Source organism: Eulemur rufifrons, chromosome 30 (genome assembly GCF_041146395.1).
Source record: "Eulemur rufifrons isolate Redbay chromosome 30, OSU_ERuf_1, whole genome shotgun sequence".
Lineage (NCBI taxonomy): Eukaryota > Metazoa > Chordata > Mammalia > Primates > Lemuridae > Eulemur > Eulemur rufifrons.
The window spans coordinates 101,371,958-101,379,714 of record NC_091012.1 but is presented as its reverse complement, the minus strand read 5'-3'; positions in this window follow the sequence as shown (position 1 = coordinate 101,379,714).

Here is a 7,757-nt window from a genome sequence, read left to right as displayed (position 1 = left end):
CTGAATTTTTTTTGTCTAAAATCAGCAAACTATATTTGTGTGTGTCTATTCTAACCTATTGATCTATTTGTCTATTATTTCACTAATACCATACTGTCTTGATTGCTGTAGCTTTGTGATAAGGGTTGAAGTTTGTTATAGAAGTTTGTTCTCCTTCAGTATTATATTGGCTATTCTAGGTCTTTTGTCTTTCCATAGAATTAGTTTGTTGATGGTCACAAAATAACTTGTTGGGATTTTCATTGGGATTGCATTGAATCTATAGATCAAGTTAGGAAGAAATGATATCTTGACAATATTAAGTCTTCCTATGCATGAACAGAAAATATCTCCCTATTTATTTAGTTCTTTGATATCTTTCATTAGAGTTCTTTAGTTTTTCTCATATATACCTTACGTATCTTTTATTAGATTTATACCGAAGTATTTCATTTGGGGGGATGCTAATGTAAATGGTACTGTGTTTTTAATTTCAAATTCCAGTTGTTCATTGCTAGTATATACGAAACTGATCAACTTTTTATATTAACCTTGTATTCTCCAGCTTCACTATAATCACTTATTAGCTACAGGTTTTTGTTGTTATTGTTGATTCATTAGGAGTTTCTGCATTGACAATCATGTCATCTGTGAACAAAGCACTTTTATTTCTTCCTTTACAACCTGTATACTTTTTATTGACTTTGTCTTATTGCATTAGCTAGGAATTCTGGTACAAGGCTGTCTTGCTCCTGATCTTAAGGGAAGAGCATCTAGATTCTCATCCTAAGCATGACGTTAGCTGTAGGATTTTTGTTAGATGTTGTTTACAAAGATAAAAAACTTCCCCTCTATACCTAGTTTTATACAAGGTTTTTTCATGAATAGGTATTAAATATTGTCTACTGATGTAATCATTGCTTTTTTCCTTTAGTCTATTGCTATAGACTGAATATTTGTGCCCTCTCAAAATTCATATGTTGAAATCCTAAACCCTAATAGATGGTATTAGGAGGTAAGGCCTTTGGTATGTGATTAGATCATGAGGGCAGAGCCCTCATAAATGGTATTAATGCCCTTATAAAAGAGACTCTGGAGAGCCCACTCACCCCTTCCATCTTGTAAGAATGTAATGAGAAGACAGCCATCCATGAACCAGAAAGCAGGCCCTCACCAAACATCGGATCTGCTGGTGCCTTGATCTTGGACTTCCCAGCCTTCAGAACTGTGAGAAATAAATTTCTGTTGTTAATAAGTCACCGAGTCTATGGTATTCTGCTATAGCAATCTGAATTAAGACATCTATTGATGTGATGGGTTATACCAATTGATTTTTTTAATGTTAAGCCAGCCTTTCATACCTGGAATAAATCCCACTTGGTCATTGCTATGGTCTGAATGAGCCCCAAAATTCACGTGTTGAAACTTAATTGCCACTGTGGTGGTATTAAGAGGTGGGGCCTTTGGGGATGTGATTGAGTTATGAGGGCTCTGCCCTCATGAAGAGATTTGTACCTTATAAAGCGGCTAAAGGGAACTAGTTTAGGACCTTTTTTGCCCTTCTGTCCCATCTGCTATGTTGAAGACACAGCATTTGTCACCTCTATAGGATACAGCAACAAAGCACCATCTTAGAAGCAGAGAACAGCCCTTACCAGATCCCAAATTTGCCAACACCTTAATCTTAGACTTCCCAGCCTCCAGAACGGTGAGAAATAAATTTCTGGTGTTTATAAGTTACCCAGTCTATAGTGTTTTGTTACAGCAGGACAAAAGTACTAAGATAGTCACAGTATATCATTCTTTTTATACATTGTTGCATTTAATTTGCTAAGAATATTTTAGAATTGTTTCACCTATGCACATGGGAGATATTGGTCTGTAATTTCTCATTCTTGTAATATCTTGCTCTGAAGTCTGCTTTGCCTGAAATTAATATAGCTACTTTAGCTTTCTTTTGAATAGTTATCAAGATTTTTTTAGGCTTATTGCTATAACTTATCATCTACACTTAATATTGTATTATTTTGTTGCTAAATTTAGGACATAAAAAATTCACCAAGTTCAGTTTCTGACACAGGTGAAATTTTCCTATCAGACCAACTCTCATAGGTAACGACTACATATATATATTCACACATACACATACACACACAAACACAGGCACACACATGAATGCATGCAGAGTGAACAAATGCAGCCAGAAATTGGAGAATGACATTTGGAAGGATGACTTTACCATTTTTTATGGATTTCAGTTTGAGCATAGGTTCCAGTCTTCATCTGTAGGGTGGCTAAAAACTTAATGGAAAATCTTCAGCCTTGGTGGCTTGAAGAACGAGAGCACACTGTTTGTGGCAAGTATAGTGGCTGGAAAGTAAGGAGGGTATATTGATTGTGGTAAAGGGAGAGGCAGAGAGTAACTAGCCAAATTCTTCCCATAAAACCTTTGCCAAACTATTAGCTGATCTCTGAACGCCAAACATATGGGTGGGGTAGACTCCAAGCAGCCCAGCTAGGGTTAAAAAAAACTGGACTGAATTTGAGCTGCTACTACATCACAGGGGAGATGGGATTTGCAGTTTGGTTTCAGTCAAGTTAACTGCCTGCCAAAAAGTAAATAGATAATAAATATATAATTAAATGTGCTGAAAACAAAACTATATCATAATTTAAAAATACATTTAACAATATAAATCACTGCGATTAGAAGGATAATACGGGAAACAGAGGGTATTGTGAGAACAATAGGCACTGATCCCTGACTCAAGTGGAGAGCCATGGAAGGTTTCCTGGAATTATGTCTATGCTTAGACTTGAAAGATGAAATAAGGGTATAAAAGTAAAGGGGTCACCCTAGAGAGGAGGAGGCAGGACTCCCCACACATGAGGGAGAATCTTCCTTAGATCTTTCTACTTTATACTCTTACGATAGGGCAGGATTTGAAAGTGTCTGGATGGGAGTAGCCCCCCCCCCCTCAGATAGAGCCCAGACTGGCCAGCATATTTATCACAGTAGGGTAAGCATCCCCTATCCCATTCAGGGGTGGGGAACCTGAGGCCTTAAGGTCACATGTGGGCTTCTAGGTCCTTAAGTGTAGCCTTTTGACTAAATCCAATTTTCATAGAACAAATCCTTTTATTAAAAGCGTTCAGCAGAAAAAGACAAAGCTTTTCTTGTCTCCTTTGGTGCTTAAAAAAGAACAACCTTAAAATCAGAAGGCCTCAGGTTCCCCACCCCTGCGAGAGGGTCAGGGTTTGGCTGTGGGAAGGCTTGGCAGGGGGAGGTCTGATTTCAGTGTGGCTGAGACCAATGGTAGTATCTCAAAAGGGACTTTGCAAATGTGATTAAGTTAATGATCTTGACATGGGGAAATTATCTCGGGTTATCCAAGTGAGTATAATGTAATCACAGGGGTTAGTTACATGGGGGACCAAGATGAGGCGCTCCAGGATCACTTAAAAGTAAAGAAAGTAAGATTACGTTCTGCGTTTTAACTATAAAATTAGCACAGAGATAGCAAACCACCTTAAGACATAAGGCACAGAAATAAAACCATGTCGGGACTATACATACCTGCTGGTAGTGATATGCACCTTCTCAGGCTGGGTCGAGACAGTCCCTTCCCAGACCAAAAAGGCTAGGGAAGTGACAAAGTTTCTGTTAAAAAAAAAAATCATCCCCTAGTATGGTCTACACTCTCATTTAGCAGTGACAACGGACCAAACTTCACTGCGGAGGTCATGCAAACCCTCACCAAGGCACTAAAAATCAAATAAAAACTACATACAGCCACAGAACTCAGGGAAAATAAAACACATAAATCGGACCCTCAAGACCACTCTAGCAAAGCTATGTCAGAAAACACAATTACCCTGGGTAGACATGCTAAGCCTAGCCCTGTTCAAAGTCAGGTGCACACCGGGGCCCACAAGATATTCACCCTTTAAAATCCTATTCGGTAGACCTCCCCCACTCATCAAGCAATTAAGGAGAGACATCAGACAACTAGGGAAATTAAATATAAACACACACCTTCAAGCCTTAGCCAAAACTATGTGCCATATCCACCACACCGTCCTAAAAAAAAAACCCTATCGCCCTGGGTCTCCCTGTCCACCCCCACCAACCTGGGGATCTAGTCTGGGTAAAAGACTGGAAAAGAATACCCCTAAAGCCCACCTAAAAGGGTCCCCATACTGTGATACTATTTACTCCCACTACTATTAAAGTTGCAGGTATCACTCCGTGGATCCACCACTCCCGGGTGAAAAAGGCCGAACCAGACAATGAAACTGATCGCTAAACTACACATCAAGACCAGTGGAACCCGCTAAAAATCCAGCTTAACCGTCTGCCAACGAAGACAGTCACACCCAGGACTGAACAGGAGTAAATGGGATCACTGGCCCTGACCCTCACTGGGGTTATAGTGACTTTACTGGGTATTAGACTCTTCTCAGTAGCTCCAAAAGATTAGACTTTACTGCAGAAGACATCTCTAACTGTGATATATTGACTCATTATAAGATGTCTGCTCTTACTTCAGTCCCTATAGTCCTCCTGGTTGGGACACTGGCCCTAACAACTATGACAGAAAAACCCTGCCCTGAGACTTATTATGCTAAGACTTAAATTCCTTCCACTAACGGGATTACTCGAGACTTCTGGACCACAGGAGATTTCACAGTCAACACCTACATGCCAAAGACATGTTATAGTGAGGCTCAGGTGTGCCACAGTGGAGAAAAAAAAATATTAGACTGACACCATTACAGGTAATACTCAAACCTATATAGCCCCAAGGGGCAAACCAACTTATTAGACTTACTACACCCACTGAAAAATGTCTGATGGGAGAAAAGTCCAAGAGCAGGCTAAAATCTAACAAGTCGAAGACACAAAAGTTCAACTAATTAAAATAGCCTCAATAATAAAGTCAACTTATAAAAGGCCAGATCTTACAGACATACAAAAAAAAAAATCACTAAACCCCTGAAAACGTCTCCCCTAATAACTCAATTCCTCAATATGACCCTCCAGGCCCTACCCAACCATACTTCATGTTGGGTCTATTTACCCCTCCAAAAACAAGTCTATATTGGAGTCCCTGGGCCTCCAGGCTGGAACTCCAATATCTTAAACCCAGGCCTAAACAAAACATCCCTGATGGGCCCAGTAACATACAATGTCCGTTTAGCCATAACTTCCCACATACATATCACTTACATTACTAACATGAAAAAAAATAAAATATTAAAATTCATACCAGGTGAACTCTACACAAATAACCAAACCTTACCCAATAATGCCACTGCCACCTGCTCCCGGGATGGCATATTCTTTTTTTATGGAGACATTGCCTACCTCTGCCTCCCAGGAAACTGGACGGGGACCTACACCCAGGTCTTCCTAACCCCAGATGTTTCTATCTTTAAAACCCAAAACTGGAAGCTCTACTAAGCCCCCACCCAAACACCCGGAAAAGGCGGGCCTTACTAACATCAGTCCTCATAGCAAGAAAAATTACTACTGGGATAAGAACAGGAGTAAAAGACATAAAAAATCCCTAAACATCTACCACAAGTTATCCCAAGAACTAAATAAAGACATAAAACGAGTAGCAGATTCCCTACTGTCCCTCCAGAGTCAACTAAATTCAGTAGCGGCAGTGACCTTACAAAACAGACGGGCCTTAAACCTACTCACTGCTAAAAAGGGAGAGACCTATATATTCCTAGGGGAAGAGTGTTACTACTATATAAACCAGACAGGAGTAATAACCACAAAAGTCAGGGAGCTAAAAAAAAAAAAAAAAAAAACCCAGAAAAGAAACAAAAAATTAAAACAAACCTAAAATTTCAACTTGGGACAATAGACTTCATAACTACTACCTCTGGCTAGACCACTAATAACTGTTCTTCTCCTTGTCACTATAATCCCCTACATACTCAACACAGTTATTAAATTTATAAAAACAACTATAACCCAGAGAGCAACAGCTCACATAATGGCCTTACGAGGCTATCATCCACTGGGAAATGATGCCCTATAATAGACATATAAGGGCATCAAAGGGGGAAATGATAAGGAAAACCCCCATCTATTACTTAGCACAGTAGCCACCTGAGACCCCCACCCCTCACGGAAGACCCACATTAGCATATCACTAACCTAACACCTGGCACATTAGCATATTACTAACCTAACACCTGGCACATCAGCATAACACTAAATCTATTACCTGGTGCAGGCACTAAACTTATTACCTGGTGCAGACACTAACCTAATCTATTACCTGGCGGGCATTAGTCACCTGAGACCCTTCCCCTTGGGTCACCCCAACTTAATAAAAATGGGAAAAATTGGGTAAACGGGGCTCAGAATTTAGTGGCGAGACCCCCTCTGAGCCCGCTGGCGAATAAACGTTGATTCTCCGACTCTCCGTGTGCCGCTCGGTTTGTCCTGGGGACTACTCGCTATAACACTTGCTGTAACAGTACGACTCCTTTTATATAAAGTTAAAAACCAGAAAACTAAACTATAATGTTTGAGAATCCACAAATTGTGATCAGTAAGAGTGATATGGTAAAATTCTGGGATGCCTACATTGTTTTATCTTGGGTGGCTATTACAGAGGTATTTACTCTGTAAATATTTGTTAAGCTGCATACGTATATTTTATATACTTTTGTATGTATGTTTTATTTTACCATTTTAATAAAAGAGCAATAATGGCTAACCTTAAAAGCTGACAATTCAAATTGTTGATTAAAAGTTGGAGGGCCTGGAACTGTCAGATACTACTAGTAGAGTATAAATTGATGCAATCACTTTGGAATACTCTACGGTGCCATGTGTTAAAGCGGAACATGTATGCAACCCATGACCCAGCTATTCCACCTCAAGCTTTACACCCAACAGAAATGGGCACATATCCACAAAAAAATATATACAAGAACATTTATAGCAGCATCATTCACAGTAGTTATTAACTTGAAATGACTCATATGATTATGTTGCTACATAACAATTTACCCCCAAATTTAGTGTCTTACAAATAATCTTTTCTTCTCATTCATGGTTTCAGGAATTCAGACAGAGCACAGCTAAGATAGCTATTTCTGCTTCACGAAATCTGGGCCTCAGCTGGAAGACTCCAGGCTGGAGGCTGGAATCATCTAAAGGATCATTCACTCTGGCAATTGATGTTGGCTTTCAGCTGGGGTCTACCTGGGGCTGTAGGCTGGAACACCCCCACACGGCCTCTCCATGTAGTCTGGACTTCTTTACAACATGATGGCTAAGCTCCAAGGGCAAGTATCCTGAGATGGAAAGAGAGGCAGGCAGGAGTTATATTGCCTTTTATGGCCCAGCCTAGGAAGTCACAGTGCCACTTCTGCTACATTCTATTGGTAGAGACAGCTAAAAGTTCTGCTCAGGTTCAAGGAGATGAAACATAGACTCGCACCTTTCCATAAAGACATTCAAATGTCACAACCTGAGAAATGGTATGGGAGATACTTTGGTGTGGTTATTTTTGTAAAATACCATCTACCCCATCAAACAATGGAGTACTACGTAACATTAAGAAAGCATGAACCACCACCACATACAACAACATGTACGAATCTCACAAACAAGCCAAATGAAAGAAGACACACTCCATTTATGTGAAGTTCATAAACATTATTAGAAAACTAATCTATAGAGATGGAAGCCCAAATAAAGTTTGCTTTGGGGGTTAATGATTGGGAAGAGGCAGGGGAAAAACTTC